This window comes from Puma concolor, chromosome B2 (assembly GCF_028749965.1).
Source record: "Puma concolor isolate L17-30 chromosome B2, mPumCon1.1.hap2, whole genome shotgun sequence".
In the NCBI taxonomy this organism is placed as follows: domain Eukaryota; kingdom Metazoa; phylum Chordata; class Mammalia; order Carnivora; family Felidae; genus Puma; species Puma concolor.
In genome coordinates, this window is record NC_141671.1 from 10,600,446 (window position 1) to 10,624,990 (window position 24,545).

Here is a 24,545-nt window from a genome sequence, read left to right on the forward strand (position 1 = left end):
AAGTTGCTGAGGATAGGTATGAATGAAGAAAGAGGAAGGGAAAGAAGATGTGAGTATTTGATATTTTTCCTTGTTATTGGTAGTGGTGCCATGGTGGGTGTAGTTTCTGAGACTGTGCAGTAGGCAGAATTCTTCTAAGATAATCCCCAAGGATCCATATCCATGTACAACTCCCTTCCCTTCACTGTGAGAGGATCCCTTGACTATGATAAGACATCTCTTCCATTAAGTTACATAACAAAAGGGGTTTTGCACATGCAATTTTGGTCACTAGTGGGTTGACTTTGAGTTCACAGGAAAGGAGATTACTCCGGCGAGCCTGATTTCATCACACGAACTCTTTAAACCTGTATCTAGGGGATGACGACAAACAAGGTCAAAGAACTGAAGCATGAGAGGTTTTTATTTGCCACCGCTGGCTGGAATATGGAGGGGGCCACATGGCCAGGAATGTGGGTGGACTTCAGAAGCTGAGAGCGGGCCCCTGGCTGGGAGCCTGGAAAATAAGAGGGACCTCAGTCCTACATTTGCAAGAAACTGAATTCTGCCAACAAAAAGAAGGAGCTTGGAAGTGATTTTGTCCCTAGGCCCCCCAAATGACATCTCAGGGTATGACTGACATCTTCATTTCAGACTTATGACAACTTAAGTAGAGAAACCAGCCATTCTATGTCCAGATTCTTGACCTGTAGAAACTGTGATATAATAATTTGTTTTGGTTTTAAGATGCTGGTTTTGTACCAATCTATTTTAAAAATTTCTATTTCTATAACAATAGAAAAATAATACATGTTGGGCAAAATATCATAGCTTATAGAGATACACAAGGCAACACCTAGAAACAGCCAGAAGCACCATCCCATCTATTCAAGCATTAGCTCAAATTGCTGTTAGACATTATCTTCTTAAGCTACCAGTCCCTTAGGTTTAGCACCATCACTCCCCCCATAGCTTAGGAATAAGGTCCTGGAGGTCTTTCATTGGCATGGCCCATGTCAGGCTGTTCTGAAGGAGTTAGTTCATAACTTTGATTCTGTATCATTCATGACATGCTCATTTATTTCTTCCTGAATTTAAATATTCTTGCAGTACACTATTATTACTTAAATCCTACTACATTCTATGGTCCTGGAATTAAGACTCTTTTTTTTATAATCCCCTTCAGTACCTATTGGTTTTTGCAAACTAAATATTAAAATATTGATTAAAGCTGGGGCGCCTGGGTGGCCCCATCAGTTAGGCGTCCAACTTTGGCTCAGGTTATTATTTCACAGTTTGTGAGTTCAGGCCCCACGTCTGGCTCTGTGCTGGCAGCTCAGAGCCTGGAGCTTGTTTCAGATTCTGTGTCTCCCTCTCTCTCTGCCCCTTCCCCACTCACACTCTATTTCTCTCTCAAAAATGAATAAATTGTTTAAAAAAATTAAAACATGGATTAAAGGAATACAATAATGATATGAGAAATCCTGCTTATCCTTCAATTCCTATCCCAATAAATAAGGCATTTTCTTGACCCATCATCCTCCTGAAATATGGAAAGGAAAAGGGATCATACTAATGGATAAACTACCAAGGTAGAGCCAAAAGATATGCCAAAAGCTGCATTGTAAGTGGAAACCATTCTTTCTGGCAGAAACGGGAAAGGCTCTATGCTCAGAATTGTCAAGCAGGAAGAGCAAAAGTGGGCTATGGGGTGGATATCAAGGAATTAATTAGCATCTTCTCTATCAAACAGCTGGGCCAGTAATGTCTCTGTCCTAATATCCCTACTTCCACCCATCCATAGAGCACGACTCACAGTCATGTCCATCCTATCATACATCCAGAGAGCTGCCATATAAGGAAATAGAATAGTCTTCCAGGGGAGAACTTGGGACCATGATGTAGGTGCTCATACATAAAAAAAGAAGTGGAGCAAACACTACTATAAACCTTCTAACAAATGATATTGTAAAAGAAAGACAGATCCGATCAAGAGGGAAAATGATAATGTGTCCTCAGAGTAATTCATATTGGCTCGTTCCTCAACTAACTGCCTGTATTCTTTGGATATACAAGTAAAGTCAATCATGACACAACACACACTTTACTTAGGCACACAAAGCCTGAAGCCATTCCACCATTTCAAGGGAGACTAGAGGGGAAACAAACCACATACTTACAGAGGAAAAGCATACCAGCAACCTTTTAATGGATGCTCGACTGATACTACATCCTAAACTGCGTGTTTTTTACTTAAGAGACGGTAGCTGTTTGTGAATGCTGGGACCAGGAAGGCCTTACAGATGCCGATAAAGTCTGAGCTAAGGCAGGAAGATGGAAGAGACCATGGCACATTAGAGATAGAATCAAAGTTATGGACCATCCACTACACCAAAACTTGGTGGTTCATTCATAAATATGAATGGATAACCAAGGGTCACCAGACATTTGAGTAAAACTTACAAGGGGATCTATAAAACCAACAAGACAGGGCTTATAAAAAAGAATAACTGATTCTGAAAAGAGCATTCTCTTTCCCTCATAAAAATTATGATTTCAGTAGTTTCAGAGAGATTTGAGAAACGATCTAATCCAGAATTAAACAGGACCAAAAAAACCTAGAAACAGTTCTTGAAAATGAAAAATATGGCCATCAAAACAAAACATTGAACAGGAAAACTGAATAGTAACTTGGAGACAAGTTAATAAACTTTGTGATCTGAAAGATTCCTAGACATTTACCCACCCATGCACTTATGTCTAGGAACGTAAAGCAAAACAACAAAAAGACGAAAAACATGTGAGAAAATACTAAAACATGTGTCATATTTATTAGAAATATGTTAAATGAAATGCTCAGAAAAAAAGTAAAACAAATTGTTGAAGATGAGACAGGAACATTTCTCTGAGTGGAAGAAATAGTCACATCTTCAGATTTGAAGTGGGCTACAAAGTAACTGTGTATTAATTCATCATTTATTCAACAAATACTTAATGAGCTCAGTTTGTTCAGAATGTTGTGAATATGTAAATGAGTATTAAAAAGAATAACAAAGACTTTTACAACAACTCTGTGGTAGGCAATGCTTTGAAACGACCCCCAAGTTTCCCATGTCCTGTATCGTCTCCCGTTGCATATGTGAGGGACCTAAAAATTGTAATGGATGTTGTACCCATGCTAAGTTACACTATATGGTAAAGGCAAAGAGATTTTGCAGATGTAATTAAAGTCCCTAATCAGTTTTCCTTTGAGTTGACTGATCCATACCTAGGTTAATTGTCTAGGTATGCCTGACCTCATTAAGTGAGCCCTTTAAAAGTGGTTTTAGGACTTCTCTGAGCTTAGAGACTAGGAGGAATTCTTTATGTTGCTGCCATTGAAAAAGCAAACTGCCATGAATTCTATAGCTTCAACGTAATAAATTCTGCCAACAACCTGGGGGACCATGGAAGTAAATCCTTCCTTAAGTCAAGCTTCCAGATAAGAATGCAGCCCAGTAAACACCTTGATTTTAGTTGTGTGAGCACCCGAGTGGAGGATTTAGTTGTCTTTCTTGGACTTCTGACGTATAGAAACTATGATATAATTAACAGGTGTGGCTTTAAACTGCTAAATGTGTGGTTCTCAGTTAAACAGCAATAGAAATCTAATACAAAATCTACATACATTAGGGTGAAATTTCAGGACTCCAAGTGTACAGGAAAACTCCTTAAAGCTTTCAAAGGAAAATGTGAAAGTTACAAAAATCAGAATAACCTTAGGCTTTTCATTAACAACATGGTGTTCTAGAAAACAATGGAACAATTCCTTCAATGTTCTGAGGAAAAGTGATTTGGAGCTAAACAATGAATAACATGAGAGAGTGAAATAAAGACATTTTCTGACATGCAAGGACATTGAAAGTGCACTTGTCCATATGTCATGATTTTGAGAAAATCATAGAGTATAAGACAAAAAGAATCAATTTGACCTTTACTCTTAGAATAGTCTCCTTAGAAAGGTACATGTGAATATGTGCCAGATGTTTCCCTTGGATCTGAAGCATATGCAATATCCTAGGATTATAGATGGTGCTTATCGTTTTCTTTTTACATTTTTGTTGAGGTAAAATGTATACAGATTAATAAACATCAAGCTCATAAATCTTTATAAGGTTTGGTGAATTTTATTTTTTTAAAATTTTTTTAATGTTTATTTTTGAGAGAAAGAGACAGAGTGTGAGCAGGGGACAGGCAGAGAGAGAGGGAGAGACAGAACCTGAAGCAGGTTCCAGGCTCTGAGCTGTCAGCACAGAGCCCGATGTGGGACTTGAATTCATAGACTGTGAGATCGTGACCTGAGCTGAAGTCAGATGTTTAACCAGCTAAGCCACCCAGGTGCCCAAGGTTTGATGAATTTTAAAGATGGATACACCCAGGTAATGACTACCCAGATCAGAATATAGAACATTTCTAGCCCCTCAGAAGGTGCTTTTACCCCCCAAAATGGCCACCACCATCCCCACTTATCATTGTGTTTGCCAGTAATTCATTCCCTTTCCATTGTTGCATAATTTTTAATCAATCACTTCATTTATATGCCACAACTGAGTCCCTGTCCCATTGGATGTCTCAGTGGTTTCTGGTTTTTCACTATCACGAATAAAGCTGCTGTGAATACCCTTTTACAGTATTTTGGTTGTGTGCACTCATTTGCGAATGGCCAAATACCCAGGCATGGATTGCTGGGTCATAGGACAGTAGAGATTTTTACTGTTTTTTAACATTTCATTCCAGCTCTAGGGAAAACATTGAAGGCTCATGTATAGTAATAAATTAAAAAAAAAATAACAAAAGTCTGGGTAATTTAAAAGTAAGGTTAAGACTGACAGAAGAAATAGATGGAGAAAAATAATATTCCAGCTCATTTACTCATATTCACCAACTATAGTCAGGGTAAGCTCCTCAAAATTCTATTCTGATCATGATCTGCCTCTGCTTCAAAACCATGAAGTACCTTCACCTGGCTTTATTAAGGGGTTTACCTTAATGCAAAGCTGTGCATGTCTGGCCTCTACTTGTATCTTTTCCGTCTTACCACTTTGCCCTTCTCCACTTTTTCCACTTGAGTCCCACTGGCTTCTTCTACATCATTCTTGCTGTGAGTTCTCTGCCCCAGGGCCTTTGCAAGAGCTATTCTTTTTCCTGGAATGCTCCTATTACCATTTTCCACATAGTTAAATCCTCTTCATCCTTCAGATCTCTTACCAAAGGTAATCTCTTCTGAGGAACCACCCCTGATACCCTTAATATAAATTCTCTTATCTATGGACTTCTGGGCAGCACTTATTACAATGTGTTTGTGTTATTATTAATTGACCTTTGCCTTTTTCATTGGATGGCAGTTTCCATGATGACAGAGTTAAGGTCCATTTTTACTCATCATTTTATTGCCAGAATCTAGCATAGCATTTGGCCAGTGTAGGCACTCAATAAATACTTATCAAGCCACAGAAAGAAACCTACATGGTAAAGATAACTTTGAAATTGAACAACCGGTATCATTTAAAATTATGAAGGCAATCACTTGAGGAACAGATAATAATAATACGATATAAACTGAAATGGAGATGGGAGAAGACTCTAGTAAGTGATCTAAATTTCTCTGCCTTCTAGAATGGAGTCAAAGGCCTAGTACTTACAGTACTATTCAACAGAAGAACTAAAATTATTAGCACTTAAATGTAATTATCTCTGTAACACAAAGCTAGGGCTGGGGAACAGAGTTGAGGGAATAGATTTTTATTTGAAATTTTTTATCCTTTTTTACAGAAAGATGAAAACCAAGGTTACTCTCCGTACCCATACCTTTGGAAATATCCATACCTTTGGAAAACTTTGGAACACCGGGAAGCTAATTTGCATATCTCCCCCTGTGTCAAGGGGTTGGCTGCAGAGTGAGGCACATACGATTGGGTATTCGAGATTGTTGATACATTTCTTAGGTCTGTGATAAGTTCAAGCCTTCGATAAAGTGAACTAATGAAACTACAAGCTGATTTGAAGACCATCAAGGATAACAATGGGTTTTGAAATTTCATATAGTAAAATGTCCTTGTTTTCCTGGAGTTGGTTCAGGCAATCAGGGGTTAGGGTAAAGCATCACTGTCCTGGATGGTTCTCGCATTTGCTCCGGTCTGGGCACAAGACAGGTGATAGCATTACCAAACCACATTGGCCACGTATCACAATGCAAGAGTGGAAGACAGGGAACAAGATATTAGTCATATTATAGGTTTCATATAGAAGATCTCAAAGGTGAAACAAGAGCAAATATTTTAAACTAAACTGGCGAATCTGAGCTAAGGATTAGGGTTTTCAGGAGAGAAATTGCTAGTTGGGTATGGGGACTTGGGGGCAGGGCAATCCATATGAATTTTTTTAAGTTTATTTATTGATATTGAGAGAGAGAGAGACAGAGACAGAGCAAGTGGGGGAGGGGCAGACAGAGAGGAAGACAGAGAGAATCCCAAACAGGCTCCACACTGCCAGTGTAGAGCCCGATGTGGGGCTAGAACTCACGAAACCATGAGTTCACTACCTGAGCTGATACCAAGAGTGGGACACTTAACTGACTGAGCCACCCAGGAGCCCCCCTTTCTCTAATTTTCTTATGGCATTTATCCCTTTATATTATGCACTCTGGTTATGTTATGTGCATTTCTTACTTTCCTCATTAATCTATGAGGTCATGAACATTTGGGTATATGCATTCGCCGTAGGGACTGGCCATGGACCTTGCACATCACTGGTGAAAGAAGGTTCAAAAGCAAATTAAGTACTATCTGAGGACCCATAGATGACAAATTTTGCCCATCTCATTAATTGTCATATGCAGTGTGCCTCATCAGTGTGCTTTGGTGAGAGTCGCAAAATTCAGAATGTGTATTGCACATCATCCTATAAGTATACTATTATTTCCATTAGTAACATTTAGGGGAGTGAAAATGTTTTCTATCAATGTTAACAAGTACTGCACATCCTTTTACATCAGATATTTGCATCAAGAAACTAGACATTGATTTTTCATTAATAAGAACTGGGAAAATATTTGAATATATCTGTTTTTAATAATCACAATGATGCGTGCAGGCTGCATGGTTTAAGCTACTGCTAAGATTATATAATTTGCATCCTTAAAAACATTCTAATCATCTTGAAAGGCAAACTAAGGCTCTATATATCCATTCTCTATAAACCTAAAATAGTAATGAAATGTCTGAAAGGGAAGAAATAGAGGCAAAATTCATGCTACATTCAAAGCAAGCCATTTTCTGTAATTTTAAGTATATGCAAAGAAATTTTGAGCAACCTACACACTCAAGTAGTGATTTCTAAGAATTAAAGATGTGGGGGTCTACTTACATTCTAGGGAATTCCTTTTTTTCCTATTCTCCTATGGTTGTTATCTCTTTTTGTGTTATTATGGAAGAAATTGGTTGAAACATAAAAAAAAAACAGAATTGATATTTCATACTTGAATAATGCAGAAGGTAATATATGCAGGAAAGTTTTTCCAAGGCATGTCTGCGTATACACTTTTGAATTTTACTGGAAAACATGTCATTCCATTCAGAACTCTGAATTAAGATGCACTATTTTTTTGCTGAAGGCTATTTTAAATTAGGCTAATAAATTGCTACTCTCCGCCTTGCGTGATAATGCATTACATTATCTACTGATGTACGTGTATTGTTTGACTCTAATGGTGTGGAAATTAAATGTTAGACATGGGCCAGATGTTCCTATAGATGGATATGAAGTATGACTCTGGCATAGTTCTGTCTCATTGGAATGAAGAGGAAGGGCATGAAACCAACAATAACAACCACCTCGAAAAACATCCTCTCTGATATTGGTCTCCCATAAGAACTAACATCGTGCAAGGTCTAAATCCTCTCTTCCTCCTTGTCTTTGAGGGGTGTTCTAAACGTCAGCAGTATTTGCCCCCATTTATGGGGAAAGACATCTTGTTTCCTAAAATCCAGGATAAAATAAAATCATGAACAGAAAACTACCTGGAGGGGTGTCCACCGACAGTAAACCTGTGTCATCTTTATTTGACAGACAGGAGCAGCTTGGAATGTTTCCCTGGATGGTGCGCCTCGACATGGCAGTGAGATTTCCACGGGTCATTCCTCTGCTCTGCAAAGAGTTCACAGCAGGGTAGGAGGGATATGGGAGTGCGGGGGGAGGGAAATGGCAAACAATTGGGCCTTATGGTGAATTTTAATGAAGATTCCCTGCTGGTTTTAGCCCCACTGGAAAAAAAAAAAAGAGAAAAGGATTTGGGGGGGACAAAGGAAAAAAAAGGAGAAGAAGAAAAGAAACTCATCATCTCTGATTTCAGGCTAATATACAAATGGGTCATAATTCCAGCAGTAGAAACATGTCACAGGAGTGGAGTAGGGGTGGGGGAATACATAGGATGTTCGCTGTTGCAGCTTCTACTGCTGCTGATCAGATTATGAATATGTAGTTCTATTTTCAAAAACCCTTGGCAAAGTGGTGTGGGCCATGAACACGTGACATCATCTTACCATAAATCATCCACTCACTCACTGAAAAATGTTTGCCGACCTGTGCTGATGGAGGTAAGGTGTGGGTTTCCGGAAACTCTGAGGTGGGGGTACTCCAGTGATGGGGCGGGGGGAAGGTAAAGGAGGACATCTGTGCAATGTTCCATGATACCCCAGCAGAGCTGTGGAGAGAGACCAACGAAACTCAGCGAAAGGTCAGGCCAGTGTTTGCAAGTATCTTCTTTTAAAAGAGCCACTGAATTCCAAGAGGAATATCCTGAGAAAACATAACACAGAGAAAGAGCAAAACAGATCTTTTCAGGAGTGATTTCAGCTGCAAATGTTCCTGTCATGTTCTGCCCCTCACTCTCTTGTGTGCTTGAAATATGGGATAACGAGGGAGTCATTGCTTTGTGCACTGCAGGTTTCTGTCTGTGTGCTTCTCTCTATGCACCGAGATGTTTTCTTTCTGATTGATGTGGACTCAGATTTTTAATTTAGCATCATTTCTGATTTCTAGTCCCATAAACTTTGATTTCTTGGAAGTAGCTTCATTTGTCTCTTTTGCCTTGTTTTTCTTCCTCTGTTATTTCTTTCTCTGTTGTGTCACTTAAAAAAAGCAGTGTTCTGAAACTCTTTTCCTTATTAATCATGAAGGTAAGGTAGTTTTTCTCTCATATGAATGTTCCACACAGATGAATGTCTTGCCTTTCTGGATCTCCCTCACAAGCCATGTAGGGACAGAAACCTATGGTTTTCTCATTGCAAAGTAGTATACTAATTATATGTTCAATATGTTCCTGGTGCCATCAGTTCCAGACAAATTAAAAGAGTCTATTCCTGCCTTCCAGGATCCGTGAGCTGCATGAAATGATGAGTAACAGTCTAGAACCCTCACCTTTTGGATAACATTGCTTCCATTTCTCTTAATCCTGGGATGTTCTCCTTCCTTATCATCTAATAAAATTGGTTCTTCTGATCCCTGAAATAGCTTGTAGAGTAACCTTTGATAGGCTGATGTTGGCATTTTTGAACTTAACAAGCTTCCTGGTCATTATGCCAAATTGAAAACCTCTGTCTTAAGGTCAAACTCTGTCCTGCTCATTTCTTATGTGTTACAATATATCTTTAATCATGACACGTTTAATTTTTTTTAATGTTTACTTAATTTTGAGACAGACAGAGTGTGAGCAGGGGAGGGACAGAGAAAGAGGGAGACACAGAATCTGAAGCAGGCTCCAGACTCTGAGCTGTCAGCACAGAGCCCGATGTGGGTCTCGAACTTACAAAGGGCGAGATCATGACCTGAGCTGAAGTCGGATGCTTAACCGACTGAGCCACCCAGGAGCCCCTCATGAGACATATTTAAATATAGTCACTGATTAAGCAGAGCAAAAGGAGGGAAATGAGGGAGAACAAGGAGAGAAAACATGAGTTTCTGATGGGCTTGCTCTCAGTTGGTCACTTCCTCTAGTCTTACAGTTCTTCAGCATTGGTACAGCGAGTGGATGGAATCAGGAAGAAGGGAAAAAGGTAGCCACTTTGGCCAAATTAGCCTCTACAAGAAGAGTCATCACAAGGTCAAGTCTAGCTCCCCAGATATTTTATTGGGATTGCAGACTAAACGTCTAACTGGCTTCATCCTCTGGACATATATTTCCTTCAAGGCAAGTATTTCCTTTGAGGAACAGATTGCCATGACAGGATAACATAGGAATCCTGAATTCTTGGTAATATTCAAGTGCAAACTATTGTATAGCTAGAGTGATATGTTGCTAAAGAACCTGAATTGAGGAGTTAGGCAGGCTTGAAGTGAAATTACATCTTCACCACCAACTAGCTGTGTGGGCATGGACAAGTTTCTTATACTCACTCAACTCCAGTTCTCATTTGAACAATAAATGTGACTATAGCCCCTACTGCATAGGATTGTTATAATTATCAAATGAGATAATATACATAAAACTGTTTAGCTCAGTATTTACCATACACATCCTCAATACATGTTATCTGCTATAATAATATAATATATATGATATATATATGTATATCTATACATATTATATATGTATATATGTACGTGGTATATACATATAATATATAATGTATATATTATATATATTACGTATAATACAACATATGACATATATTCTATATTATATATAGAATATATATCATATATAATATGACATGTAATATATAATATATATCATATAACATATATGGCATGTGATTATATATATATATATATATATAAATATAATATATGTAATATATGATTGTGTGCTATCACAATCATAGTAGAAAAGGCTAGAAAGAGGGATTCGTTTTAAGAGTCCAGTCTGAGACTCTGGCTGTTTGGAACAAATAAACTCTGTTTTCTATTTTATTCCTGATCCCTGTGAACCAGGTCGTATGTGTTTTATTTGGTGATTGTGACCATTCAGTGTGTTACTTTGGGTTCAGTCAAACCAGATCCTTAATATTTGGGAAAAATGAATTTTCACTTGTCCAGCGCAGGGTAACTGGCCATTCTATCAATTAAATCAACAAAATCAGTCAGGTGTTCAATCTCATAAATGTTACAGGCTATGCAAATAAGTATGAGCACCTTTTCTAAATCCAAAAATCGTGGTAGATTGCAATCTTAGAATCTAATTGGGGAATTGAGGCCAACATGTATGAAATAGTATGAATGCAGAGATAAAAGCAATACTGTATATAAGAACTTTGTCTTTAGGACCATTGTGAGGTTTGCCTATCCACTTGAGTCTTGTGGTTTTGATCTACTGAATTTTTGCTTCAAAGACCGGGAGGATGCTTTTTATATGGATTCTGGATCTACTACAATTGCTTGCTTACCAAACACTGCTTGCTTGAAATCGATTTGCCCAGAAATTGCTAGATATAAGATGTTTCTTTATGTTAACCCAGAATGTGTAGTCTCAATTTGACCTATGACATCACTACTATTTTGAGGACTTATTTTAGCATCCGGTCCATGCTTTCCCAGCATCTGAACTTTACCTCCAATTTTGGCTTTGCTATCCTTAATTTCACACTGAGGGTGACAAAAGATTGCCCAACATGCTGCCATGATATTTGCCTGTGTTTTATAGCATAGCCAGTGTTCGCATGTAGGTGGTTTGTTTAAATATGTGATTAGGCACTAAATTATGTAGCACATAATGTGTGGGTTGTGAGAGCACAAAATAAGACAAATCGATAAAAGATGTGATGGTTGAGGAAGACTTCATAAAATAGAGGACATTGAACTGGCCATTGACGATGGGGTATAACAGTGTTTGTCTCTCATGCCTTCTAAGTCATTCACTTCCTTTCGCCTAGTTTTAATATATGAATATATTTTTCTTATAATATTCAAAGGATACAAAATGCAGAGACAATAAAGAATCCCCCAGGTTGAAATCTCTCCAATATAGTTCTTTTTATGTTACTCCAGTCCTTCTGTATATATAAAATATTTTTATATAAAAACATTCAAATGGATCAGCATACATTTTTAATAGATGGGATTATACTCTACTCCATTCTATACCTTTCTTTCTCTACTGACAATTTGCCTGGTCAATTTTTTTTCTCATGCATTGTTTTGTGAGATATGATTCATGTACCATTAAATCATTCTTTACAATGTCCACTTCAGTAGTTTTTAGCATATTCACAAAGTTGTGCAACTATCAATGATATTAATTCCAGAATACTTCATAACCCAACAGAAAACCCCCTACTTATTTGCAGATATTTTCCATTCTCCCCTTCCCCAAACCCCTGGAAAACACTAGTCTACTTTGTGCTTCTACATATTTGCCTATTCTTGATATTGTATATTGAATAGAATTTGTAGCCTTATGTGGTTGCCTTTTCTCATGTGGCATAATGTTTTCAAGGTTCATCCACGTTGCGTCAGGCATCTGTACTTTATTTCTCTGTGTGACCGAATATTCCATTGTATGGTGTGTGTATGTATATGTGTGTGTGTGTGTGTGTGTGTGTGTGTGTGTGTGTATTCATCCACTTGTCAATTAACATTTGGCTATTTCCACCTTTTAGCTATTAGGAATAATGCTGCATCAGTTTTGGTAGTTTGTGTCTTTCTAGGAGTGTCTTTCATGTGCAAAGTTTTCTGTAGATGTATGCTTATATATTTTCATTTATGTGGATGAATCTTGGAATTCATGAAGGTCATGAAGTAACATCCAGTTTGAAGCATGGTAAGAAGATCTTGAGAAACTACCAAACTGGTTTGCAATGTGGCTGTACCATTTTATAATCCCATCAACAGTGTATGAGGATTCCAGTAACTCTGCCTCCTTATTATTATCTGTGTTTCTGATTGTGGCCATCCCAGTGGGAGTGAAGTGGTATTTCATTATGGTGTTGGTTTGCGTTTTCCTAATTACTAATGATGCTGAGCACCCTTTCATGTGTTTTGGTCACCTGTATACCTTCTTTGGACAAAAGCCCATTAAAATCATTTGCCTGTTTAAAAAATTGGATTATTTTTGTTGTTGTTGTTGAGTTGTAAGTGTTCTTTATACGTTTCTGAATGCCAGACCCTTATGAGATACATTATTTGCAAATATTTTCTCAGGTTATATAGGCTGCATTTTCACTTTCTTGATAATGTCCTTTGATGTACAAATTATTTTAAGTTTTAATTAGGTTTGACATCTACCTTTTCTTGTTGTTACCTATACTATTGTTCTTATTTTACTTGTACTTTTGATGGTATAGCTAAGAAACCATTGCCTAATCCAAGGTCACAAAGCTTTGTGCCTATATTTTCTTCTAAGAATTTATAGCTTCAGCTACCATATTTATGTTTTGATCCATTTTGATTTGATATTTGTCTATGGTATAAGATAATTTTAGAATCAGATTTTCAATTTCTGCAAATAAATCATCCGGGATCTTGAAAGGGACCATGTTGAATGTGTAGATCAACTTGATAAGTATTTCTGTCTTAACAATATTAATTCTTCCAATTCATGAATATAACATGTCTCTCTTATCATGCATACACAGTAATAATTATTTCAGGTCCTCTCTTTTTTAGTTTTCTCTTTAATTTCTCCTCTTTTAACGTTTAACTGCGTAATTGTCTCAGTTTCGGGTCATGCAGAAGAGGTAATATTAAGCATTCCCTGAATTCTGTCTTATTGTTCCTCTTCCTGAACACACAGGAACAGGAATACTGTATTCCCAGTCTCTCTTGCACTTAGATCAGGGCCATGTGACTAGTCCTGGCCAATAGGCTATAAATAAAACAGAGGTTTTTTACTTTTAGGCCAGTGGGGAAAAAGTCCTCTCCATTTTCTCTTCCATTATTGCAGTGACTGTTGAGATCGTCTGTCACAATGGCAGAGTTACAAGATGGTGCCATTCTAGCTCTCTGAGTCAACGACTAGGGAACAACCGCTGGAAGAGGCGCTCCCGACTTCCTCAGACTTCGCGGCAGTATCACTGAGATTCTGAGTCAATCTGTGACCAGATCAGCCCTGACTGTATTCTGACTAACACAGAGGAGTGTCCACTTGCTCCCCATTCTTACCAGCCCTCATCTATTTTGCTTTCTTCTTTCATCTTTTCCTAGAGGATATGCTAGTCCTATAGCCAATAGCTAGGTAGCAAGTCCCACATCTGGTGACTGACAGATGTGAGAGTTAAAACATATGAGGGAAGAAGGAGACAGAGTTTCATCTGGAAGTAATACCTGAGGTAGCTCAAGAGTCTCACCAAAGCTGATCCCCTCCGTGCTTCACTGTATAGTAAAAGACCGGTCTTTTGTAACTTGGTTTTTCCAATGATTTCCTATGGACTTTAAAAAAATTCTTTCAGTGATTAATTTATCAAAATAAGTTTGACCATTTTCAGTGATGATGTATATTCCACTAAAAACGAAATCCGGCCACATGGGAACAAACAGAGATGAAAGCAATAAATGATTTAAAATGGAAATCATTAGTCGTAAGTATTTAAACAGCCTCTCTACACACACGGAAAGGAAAATACAAAGAAATGAAGGCAAAAGTATGTAGGTGAAAGAGGAAAAGGTGAAACTAATTTGAATAAATGTTTCTTCCTCCTTGGATAAATGTTATTTAAAAATAGCAGCTAGTAATGTTGATGTGAATTAAGTGACAAAAAAAGCAACTGGGGTAAATGAAAATAATTGTAGAACTGCAGAGGTTTTTTTTTTTTTCTTTTTTTCTTTTTAATTTTTTTAATGTTTATTTATTTTTGAGAGAGGGAGAAAGACAGAGCACGAGCTGGGGAGGGGCAGAGAGAGAGGGAGACACAGAATCTGAAGCAGGCTCCAGGCTCCGAGCTGTCAGCACACAGCCTGACATGGGGCTCAAACTCACAAACCGTGAGATCGTGACCTAAGCTGACACTTAAGCCGGACACTTAACCGACTGAGCCACTCAGGTGTCCCCCTGAGTTTTTTCATTGTAAGAGGTAATGCATACTAAAAGACCCCTCTAAGTTTCAGAAAAAAATATTAAAACCATCAATAAATTGCAGTCAGCATGGACTTATTTAATTTACATATTTTAATTTTAGTCATCATCATCAATTAACTCCTTCTGTGAAAGATGAGGTAATTAGTAACCTCTATGCCTCCTTTCTTCAGTTTATTGCTTTTATAATATTTAATTTTTAATGGCTTATAATATATCTGGTATAATAATATTTACCCAGCTGTGTTATCTTACAGTCGTATTTAAGTGAATTAAGATTTGAACCCCTGTCCTGTCATTGTGGCTTAATTTCTGTAGTTTTTAATTTTTTAATTTTTTTTTTCAACGTTTATTTATTTTTGGGACAGAGAGAGACAGAGCATGAACGGGGGAGGGACAGAGAGAGGGAGACACAGAATCGGAAACAGGCTCCAGGCTCTGAGCCATCAGCCCAGAGCCCGACGCGGGGCTCGAACTCCCGGACCGCGAGATCGTGACCTGGCTGAAGTCGGACGCTTAACCGACTGCGCCACCCAGGCGCCCCTGTAGTTTTTAATTTTAAGTCACCTCTTCATTGGTTGCATTTTCCTCAAATAGGTTTTTTACAAAAAAGTTCTGTTGCTCCTGAGTTTCATTGAATCTATTATTTCGCCTATGGAAATGCCTTTTTGTTGTGTCTATATGTGAAGAATAAATTGGATGCAATGGAGATTTTGGTACATTGTTTTAGAAACTGAGTTTCTATTGTGGGACCAGACTCTTCCCTACATATGTGTGTTACTTGCTTTTTCTTCCCAGAAACTTAAAGGATGCTTTATTTAGTAACTTAACTAAATGTGGTTTTATATCACTAGCTTTGTATCAGTTTTTCTTAGTACATGATGTGCTCTATGAACTGGAAGATTCAGTCATTTATTTACTTTAGGTAAACTTTCCTATATTATATCTCTGATTATTTTCTGTCCTCTTTGCTAGAGTCTTTACTTCAGCAATATTAATCACCCTGTGGTACATGGACTACAGTTTCTGTATGTATTGCCTTCCTAAGTATGTATTTTAAGCTTGCTGTCTCTTTAGTTTTAGTCTGTATAAATAAAGCCTTATTTACATGATTTTTTTTTTTTTTTTTGCTTTTTGCCCCTTTTCGTTTGTCTATTTTATCTGTACTGGTTCTCTTTTTTTTTTTTCTTTTTTCCTATAATACCTCCTTTCTTCTCCTTCTGATCTTTTATTACATCATTGTGCTTTTCTTGGATTACTGAATCTGTGTCCTTACGGGATTACTCAAGAGATGAAAACACCAGCCACAAATCTGCCTTGGTTTCTTAAATATTCTTTCAACTGGATCATCTGTGTTATCTTTTAAAATCAATGCCTTTGTCCACCTACATATTTTTATTTTTTATTCTTTTCGCTGTTATGTATTTTCATGGTTCTGAAGCCATTTATTTTCTTCCTCCACCTTTGTTCAGGTTTTCTTTTTTCTCTGAAATAGTTTGTGTGAGTTCTCCTTGATATCATCCCTACCTTCTCTGGAATCATCTGAGCGAGTGGCATGGAGAGCATGATGTGGAGAACGGGGGAGCATGGCTGAGCCCAGCTGCAGGCTGAGCTGAGGTCCCTGGTTTGTTCTTATTGCTGAGATACCAGCAGATGTCCTTTATTAGACTCCATTCCACCCAGCTTGGCAGGCATTCAACTCTTCTGGGCTTTGGCTCACTCCCCCGACTTAGCACTCCATGCTGGAACAAGACAATCCGGAACCCTTCCTGCTTCTGTCCAGATGTGGTTTTCAGAGCACTCACACAAGCTTTTATCTTGCTTTTCCCAGGGATATCTACCCATCCCTTTAGCCCACTCCTTTTTAAGTTAGAGAGTATGAAGAGGTTTCAAGATTTCTGAAGTTTCCTATACCCTCTGTGCTGCTGACATGGGAGCAAGATGGAAGTCTGTCAGGGCACCTGGCGGCTCAGTCAGGTGAGCATCTGACTCTTGATTTTAGCTCAGGTCATGATCTCATGTTCATGAGTTCGAGCCTCACATCGGACTCTGAGTTGACAGTGAGGAGCCTGCTTGGGATTCTCTCCCTCTCTCTCCACCCCTCCCTTGATCATTCTCTCTCACGCCCTCCCCACCCCCTTAAACTAAATAAATGAACATTTAGGAAAAAAAGAAAAAAGATTGGGAATCCTGTCAACCTGGCCATTAGACCAGAATCTTCTGTCCTTTCACTGGTCATAACTTGTTGAAGTCTACAATTATTCTGTATTTCTTTCTCATGCTGGAAAACTTCTTGCAGTGTTGATCTGCTTTTGCTTTTGTTTATTGTAGGAGGGAGATTCTGTACCACAATTTTATGGTGCCACCATTACTCATAATCAGTTATATTCAACTGTATTTGTGAGAGATGCATCTTAAGAAACCTGAGCCAAAATACTAACGTATTAAAATAAGTAGGTATGTGAGCTCAACAGCCTGGGTTATCCTAAATATTAAAACATATCAGCCCTTAATGTTCACTTTATGTAAGGTACTGGACTTGGTGGGTAAGAAACAAATGTAAATAAATAGGGACAGGGGTATGGAAAGAGAAGCAAATACCCTTCTGGTCATTCTACAAGAGAGCATTAAGTATTCTTGTATCATATGAATAGGTCAGTGAGGATGAGTATTAATCTGGCAGCAGATTAGAGGTTGAATCCTGAGATAGTGGGAAAATGCCACAGCAGGTGTCATGAGATGAGCTCTTATTCTAGCTTCTCCACACCACCCAGATGTGTGAGGTCAAGTGAGTCATTTGACCCCACCCCTGTTGGCCCCATTGCTCTCTCCGTAAAATAAAGGTGAGGAACTTGCACTCAATAGCATGGCTCTGTACATTGTGATGAAGAAAACATGGGAAAATTGAAGACTCCTTAGTATGGAGTAATAATTTTTGCACAAATTAATGAAGAATGCATTAGGGTGATTGGAGAACTGATAGAAAATATGTTTTTAATTCAAAGGAATTTGCAGAGGTGGGAATCAAAAAGTAGGAGAAATTGCATTTCAAGATGATTCCAAGTTTCTGATTTTGTATGAGAGAAGGAGGTAGATGACTTTCAGAAGTATGGAAATCAGGCTCAGGAGCTATTTTTAAAAACGAGATCATTATATCAACATGGGATATGGGAGGTTAAGGTAGTGATGTCTACATACAGTGATGATAAATTGGCAGTTAGAAATGCAAATCTGACACTTACAAAAAAAATGTAAGAAATAAGACTCAAGTTTATAAAAGTGATTGTGGAACTCTACAAGTGGCACACACTTTGTGTGTGTGTGTGTGTGTGTGTGTGTGTGCGCGTGTGTGTGTGTGTGTGTGTGTGTGTGTGTGTGTGTGTGTGTTTAGAGGGGAAAATAGAAAATGCAGCACTAAGTCAACTCTCACAGGAGTATTTATTAGGAGCTAAGATGAACCACGCAAAATATAAGCAGCAGAGAAATAACTTCTTCATGCATTCAACAAATATTTGCAGGCACTTACCGAAAAACACTGAGCTAGTACTTTAGGAGGCAAACCTAAATTCTACCTTCAAATGTGACAGAGATAGGACAAGTGGTTTTTTTTTTTATTATTATTATGATTTTGGTTAATTATGTACATCTATTAAGAGAGCTTCAGATAAATACCTTGAGAACTCTGAGAGAGAAGATACTGCTTTCTACTGGGGGACACATGAGAATATTACTGTATATAGCAAGTAGCATTTGGACCATAAAGGTAGGTAACATTTTCCAATGGAGAGAATGCTGTCATGGCACTTTGGCAGATGGAATAATTAATATTAGCTGTGGTCCTATATTAGTGGGGACTCTAAGGCATGATCTGATGGGGCTCTGGAAAGGCTTTTAGTGACTATTTATAGGGACTATTTATAGAAGAGCTAGCAGGCTTAAGGGATGAACAGAGATGTTGAGGGGCCCAGGGACACACAATAGTGAGAGATCACACCTTACAGCCTCCCAGCTAAGGAATGAATAAGTCATGGGAATAAAAGGCACAGCATAAGGAATGCAGTCAATCATATTGTAATAGCCATGAAGTGGGGCAGATGGTAGCTATGCTTATGGTGAGCACAGCATAATGTATAAACTGATAAACTGATGTTGCAAAGCCGAAACTAATGTGACACTGTGTGTCAACTACACTCAGAAATAAGAGGGAAAAAAGAGTATTCTAGGAGTCACAGAAGATGAGCCATGGAGGAAGGATCACCTGACAGAGCTGTAGTCCTGGAAGAACGCAACCATGGCAAGAGCCATGGCGTTCAAGGAGGAGGACACAGGAGGAAAAGCCCCCCAACCTGCTCCCTCCCACCCGTACACCCATCAGCTGGTCCCAACAAGAGGCAAGGGAGCAAGGGCGCTGGGTGACACCTCCAGGGACAAATTCCTGGAGCACAGCTCAAGGTAGAAAATGGATTGGGGCGGCAGCCAAATGAAAGATAACCACCACAGCTACTGAATTGGGAGAGAATAAAGTGTGAATACAATTTGAAAAAAAAATGATTCATTTTGACTGGAGTAACTGCTATTTGAGAATGACAAGCCAGAAGTGTGCTTGATAAAAGTAAGGGGTTGTTGAAATTCATAAGAATAGTTACAAGGAAGAAGGGGGGATGGTCTTGTGGACCTGGTGCCTAACCCATCAAGAAAGCTTGGTGCCTTTCCTGGAAACCAGCAGATGACAGCCACAAGGATAGTGAGAAATGGCATTTGAAAAAAAGATGTACTACAAAAGGTAAGTTAGTTTTGGAAATATTTAATGTAACAGCAGCCAAGAAGAGGCAGTATGAAGAGAGGGTTCTCTGGTTCCTTCTTTTCACTTAAGGCGAATAGCAAGGATGCCACATATTTCTTTGGACAAGGGTACCCACTGTCTTTAGAGACATTCTGGGATCAGGAGGGACAGGTTACTTTCAGGTTTAAATAATCTTGGGGAAATTAGTGAAGAAAAAATGAAGGGCAGTTCACAATACACCTTGGAGCGCCTAGGAAATCTTTGTGGGATTAGCAGAAAGGAAGGAAGTGGTGAAGTGGAGAGAGGTGGGTCCGAGCTAAACAGGAAGGAGACAGGCAGGATGGCAGAGGATGGCATTGTGAGCCTAGGGTGGTGATTTGCAACAGCAGGATGAGAGAGGCAGCTTGTTGGAAGGTTTGGCAAACACACATTAATCCTGTGAGTGTTCTATGGATAGGAAAACCAAGCGAGAAACCTTATTAGGTCTACACTTTTAAAAGAAATTTAGGTGGTGGATCTCAGAGGAGGGTCCCGCCTACACCATAGAGCCCATTGTTAACCATTTACCAGAATAATACTAATCTACTTCAAAGACTCCATTGGGGAATTCACCGTTGCGTTAAGCAATGAAGATGGTGTCCTGTTTGGACATTTTTACGAGAGGGGGAGGGGCTGCCCACCACGGGTGAGTGTGCACTGAGCAGGTACAGGTGTGCTTTCCCCTGAAGGACTGAAGTGAACGGCTGCTCATTGGTCAGAACTGTCTATTGATCAGCCTGAGAGAATTTGAGATGATACAACCTAGAAGAAGCTGAGCAAATAAAGATAAATCATCAACAATTCACAAGGCATGCGGAATTCAGTGAATCGAAGATTAACCCATTCCGTTGACCTGAACAGTGGTTGATTTAGCTTCAGTGAGCCTTACAGGTCAAAGCTGGTGCCTTCTTCCTGTTTGTGCCCACTGCTAGGAGTAGAATTGTGTACCTCCCGCCTGAATCTGCCATAGTCACCTGTGTTTCTTTAGGAATCCAGGATTTCTTCCCACTGCATCCTAAGCTACTGCTAGACATTTCCAGCAATTGTGTCTGTGTTTTCCCATTCGTGGAGGAAATAAATACAATCCATGCCCGTATGTTTTCCCACCTTCTGATGCTTCATATTGGGCTTAGAGGGCTCAAATAAACTCTACTCCTGAATAAAAAGTGTGTTCCAGGAATATGGTGCTGAGTGAGAAAAGAGAGTTCTCAATTTTGTCTTTCTTGTAACTTTCTGGATGCTTCCCCCAACTTTTCCCCTTAACTTCCTTTTTAAATTTTTTTTTCTAGCTGGCATGTTTTCCATACCAGTCTTAATACAGTTTCTCAGGGATTAGAAATGCATAAGAAGCTTCACAAATAGAGATTTACTTACTTACCTATATTGCTGACATAGCAGAGTCATCCATCATTCATTGAAAAGTATTCGTTAGTCACTAACAATGTGATAGACACTGTTCAAGGCATCTTATGTCATGCAAAGCAAACGCTCACAAGGTACAAGTTGAAACAAAGATGCAATCACTAGGCATGTTTGGGTTTGAATTAAATGGCTTTGTATTTGTAACTGTATTTACGTGAACATCCTTGAGTTTTAACTATGTGAATGCCTTTTACTTTCTTTATTATTTTAATATTTTTAGTCTTACATCTTGGAAGTATTTAGTTTCCATAGTGGAAGCAACTCAGTTTAGTCTTACTGTAGGAAATATACTGAGATTGCTCGAAAGGCACATGTGGGATAGTGCTGTGGATTTCTTCATGTTCATGGTCAGCCATGTTCATGGGAGGGGTAATCTGAGTATCACTGAGGGATACCTATAGATCTTAGTGAACGAAAATGTCACCTCAATAGGTCTGTCACCAGGGCTGACATCCCTACCATTGGTCACTTATTTTTCTAACATAATAAAATCCTTTGTTAAAATACAGATAATAGGGGCGCCTGGGTGGCGCAGTCGGTTAAGCGTCCGACTTCAGCCAGGTCACGATCTCGCGATCTCGCGGGATCTCGCGATCTCGCGATCTCGCGGGATTTCGCGATCTCGCGGTCCGTGAGCTCGAGCCCCGCGTCAGGCTCTGGGCTGATGGCTCGGAGCCTGGAGCCTGTTTCCGATTCTGTGTCTCCCTCTCTCTCTGCCCCTCCCCCGTTCATGCTCTGTCTCTCTCTGTCTGAAAAATAAATAAACGTTGAAAAAAAAAATAAAATAAAATACAGATAATATTAGCCACTTATAAAATTTCAGTTTCTTAAGGAAAGTCCTAACAGAGACCTGGGTGACATTGTCAAATCACATATATGTTCTCCAGAAAAGAGGGGTTTAGGAAATGGGTGTAGGTTTTGTGGAGGAGAATCCACAGAGCAGGCCAGGAGGTAGCATGAGCATACGCTGTGGGGGGCAGGCTCACTGAGAAACAGGGGTATCACCAGAATACAAGACCCACCGCAGTTAGCAGAGACCAAATGTAATACTGGCTAGGTAGAGATGATGATTTCTTTTGCTTTGAATGGTAAAAGGGAGTTGGCCAGGGGGCCAGTACTGTGGGGTGGCTTCATGAGGCCAGCTAGAGACCCAGGCCCCTTCCATCTTGTTGCTCCCCAGGCCTGGGGTGTTTCCATCCCTCAAAGTCTCACTTTAATTGCTAGGAGTTCCTAAGTGTTAATACACATACACTTTCATACAAGTCCGCTCTACTGAGCATCTCCACGGATGCTCTACCTGGTAACTACAACATCCTTGTTGTGCCTGCCACAAATCTAGCGGGTTTTAATACTGCCGTTCACAGATTCCCATGTTCTTCACAACCCACTGGTGGCTTGTTTTGCTAAATCTGCAGAGTTATCTGTGGCTAGGTGGAAGGAGGAATGCTTTGTTTCCCCTCTGGTTACACTCTGGTCTAAAGTTCCTAAAATAAAATTTCGGTAAATCTTTTAGGAAAAAAAACAAACAAACTCATTTCAGCTTTAAGATACAATCTCTGCTCTCCATTGCCCTAGATGTACATCCAGGGGGAGCTAGGTTGTAGGATGCATCTAGGAGACCACAATCATGCTGTTTTCAGGATCACTTCCCTCTTATAACCAATGCTTTATTATAAAAACCCTTTATTATTATAAAGGGCCAATCTTCCTTCACACAGGAACTTTTATTTTCATTTCCCTTTCTAAAGACCGTTCCGGTAGACCTGCCTTACCAGTTCAGCAGATATGCTCAATTACTCATTTACAGTGGGGTTTAAGTAGGCATAGCTTTGATACAGTATATATGTTGAGGTAACACTTTGAAAATCATGACACATGAGACGGAACAATGAATTTCTTCACTGGGAACCCCCCATAGCATAAGGCATATTATTCAATATACTAAAAGTATCTGAAATTGCAACATTTGTATTCTTCAGAAAAGTAATCTATTGGGGTGCAGGATCCCACTTGAACAGTGGATCTGATTGAAAGTTCTCTTACCCATTCTAAAGTGGATTTAGTCTACCATGTAAATGTCAGTGACAATGAATTTTGAAACAACAAAAAATAGAGCTTTTATGATCCAGCAACTGTGTTCATTGGTATTTACCCAAATGAGTTGAAAACATGTCCAAACAAAAACCTATACACGGATATTTATAGTTGCTTTATTCATAATCTCTAAAACTTGGAAGCAACCAAGATGTCCTTTAGCAGATGAATGGATACATAAACTGTGGTATATCCGAACAATGGAATATTACTCACCATTAAAAAGAAATGAGCTCCTGAGACATGGAAAGACATAGAGGAATCTTAAATGCATATTAAGAAGCAAAAGAAGCCACACACTGTATTATTCCAACTACATGACATTCTGGAAAAGGCAAAACTATGGATATAGTTCAGTAGTTTCCAGGAGTTATAGGGAGGGAGGAATGAATATGTGGCACACAGAGGATTTTTAGTATGGTAAAACTCTTCTGCATGGAACTATAATGGCAGATACATGTCATTATACAAGTGTCAAAATCCATAGAATGTATAACCAGTGAACCTTAATGTAAACTGTGGAATTTGAGTGATAATAATATGTCAATGTGTCAAAATGTCAATATTATTATGTCAAATTATATGTCAATATATGTCATAGTCAATAATAGGTTCACCAGTTGTAAAGAAAATTGGATTATTTGGGTGCAGGATATTGATGGTGGGGGAGGTTACACATGCATGGTGGGGGGCAAATAGTAACTGTCTGTACTTTCTGCTCAATTTTGTTGTAAATCTAAAACTACTTAAAAATAAAGACTACTTAAAAGGGGTGGGGAGGCCCAGAACTTCCTGAAACAAATGTTAATATCTTCAGTGCAATCCAGAGATCATCAACATAAATGCTACCCTACGGTCCACCTGCGCATATTTTTATTTCTAAATTCATGAACCCCAATATTTTGTCAATAATAAGCTATATGATTATATCATAAAAAGAAATTATAAACTGTTCTTAATTTAGAGAAAATGAAAAAGCTTGTCACCCTTCTTCCTTTGAAACTTGATGAACATATCCCATATGTTTCAAACCTGAGACACTAAATACTACTAACAATCTGGATGGGATCCATATCACAGTTCCTTCCCCTTAGGGAATACAGGGGAGACAGATGCCCAAAGTTGGGATGTGCCAATGTAGGCCAGCTACTTGGAATGTATTATATCATTGTAATCTCTATAACA

General features: G+C 38.8%; 1 long non-coding RNA gene across 1 annotated transcript in view; it reads right to left on the reverse strand.

Moving 5' to 3' along the window:
* Positions 1-7,290: 7,290 nt before the first annotated feature.
* The window catches only part of LOC147580722 (uncharacterized), a 330,825-nt gene continuing 313,570 nt past the window's right edge, over positions 7,291-24,545 (reverse strand). The window contains exon 4 of the long non-coding RNA XR_015251034.1: positions 7,291-8,719. This is a non-coding gene — a long non-coding RNA (uncharacterized LOC147580722). The remainder of the gene's footprint in view (positions 8,720-24,545) is intronic.